The 1,783-nt window shown below is 46.6% G+C and overlaps 1 non-coding gene across 1 annotated transcript; it reads right to left on the reverse strand.

The window, feature by feature from the left end:
- Window positions 1-1,090: 1,090 nt before the first annotated feature.
- Window positions 1,091-1,161, reverse strand: TRNAR-GCG (transfer RNA arginine (anticodon GCG)). The gene has a single exon. It is a non-coding gene; the product is annotated as a tRNA-Arg (tRNA).
- Between the last annotated feature and the right edge of the window lie 622 nt (window positions 1,162-1,783).

A 1,783-nucleotide genomic window follows, 5' to 3' on the forward strand; every position in this document is an offset into this window, starting at 1 on the left:
ATTGAAATGCTTGGTATGTGTGGGATCTGACTATCTAGTTGTTTATCTTTAGTAGCCTCTCTTGCCGGGAAATGTCTCCTAGTGTTACCGCTGAGCCATGGTAGCTTGCTACTGCTCTGGAACACTTAGGCTGGCCGGCATGTGTCCTTCTTCGTTCCTGTGTCTGTCCCTTCGGGGAAATGTCACGCTTTGAGTACCGGAGTCCTGTTAGCCCGCTACAGCCCGGTTTACCGGAGTCCTGCTAGCCCAGTGCTACAGCCCGGACCCACTTGCTGATGACCGACACGTTCGAAGCTGGGTCATGGATGCCTGTCCCTGTAAGTCTGTGCCACTTTGGGTTTACGACTAGTCATGTCATCCCGGGCTCTTTATCATATGGATGCTAGCGACACTATCATATACGTGAGCCAAAAGGCGCAAACGGTCCCGGGAAAAGGTAAGACGACACCCGTGGGGATACCGCGCGTGAGGCCGCAAAGTGATATGAGGCGTTACCAGCTAGATCGATGTGACATCGAGTCGGGGTCCTGACACAAGGTCCCTGTCGCATCGTCGGCCACATGGCTTCGTCAGTGTCCTCCGATAGCGGCAAACAGAAACAATAGATTTGTGGTGGCGGCGGCTAGGATTCAGGCTGCCTCCCGAGTCGCCCACACGGGAGAGACGCGGGGGCAGTTGATGTTCATATCCAAGAAGTTCAAGTTAATTAGTTGTGTTATAGTTTTTGAAGGGTATACATCGAATTTTGAAGCCCATAATCTTGGTAAATCTCCCCTTCCGCTCGGCCTTAGTCGCTATATGTGGTTTTCTCCCATTACCCTATTTCCTATTTGTATACCTGTAGACATTCCCTTTGATTAATAAAGTTTGGCATTCCCCTAAAAAAAGCTAGGTGTGAGTTGGGGAAGTTAAAAAGGGTGTTCTTTTTGTCGTTAATTCAACACTCCTTCAAACAGTTTCTTCGGTTTGCATACAAAATGCAGGAAACTTTAGGTATAAACTGTATGTAGTATATCAACAGAAGTGCCCAAAAAAAAGTGACAAGCCCCAAAATGGAAATGCAAAGAAAAAAAAGGAAAAAACAGAGAAATGCACCAGCCAGGAATCGAACCCGGGTCTATACAGTCGCAGGGTACTATTCTACCACTAGACCACTGGTGCTTTGATGAAATGTTCTTCGCATAGCCTGTCAATTTTGGTCGTAGCATTCCTTTCACTGAAAATTAGACAGTAATCTTTACTCCCTCTGTGGTAAAAAGTATGTGCTTCAAATAGATGTATCTAGCACCAAATTAATGCTAGATGTATCCATTTGAGGAACAAACTTTTCCAAACAAAAAGAATACGTATTTCAGTATTGACCAACTAGGCTTTCAGACGTAATGTTGGATCCACGTATACAACTTCTAGACGAAGGGAAGAAGCCAACGTGTCAGGAAGATAGAAAGTGGTAAACCAATCTGTTATGGGCAAACAGACCACAATACAGCCTTTTCTCATTTCTCTTTTATGGAAAAGGCTAAATCCCGACTTTATTAATAATGCAAAAACGGCAGCACAAAGGATCCGTTAGAGTATAAGGCACACAGCACATGGGTGCAACATCATGGCCCAGGAACTAAGAGCATCCCAGCCGTTGGCCCCCCAGGACGTATAAAAATCGCCCCCTGGGGGTGAGCCGGCGATTGGTTCGGCGCTGAGGACGATTTTGCGCCTAGTCGTCGCCCCCAGTCGTTGATTTTGGCCCACTTTTGAAGCCCCATTTCAGCAAAAAAGGCCCATA

Source organism: Triticum aestivum, unplaced genomic scaffold (assembly GCF_018294505.1).
Source record: "Triticum aestivum cultivar Chinese Spring unplaced genomic scaffold, IWGSC CS RefSeq v2.1 scaffold102973, whole genome shotgun sequence".
Classification (NCBI taxonomy): domain Eukaryota; kingdom Viridiplantae; phylum Streptophyta; class Magnoliopsida; order Poales; family Poaceae; genus Triticum; species Triticum aestivum.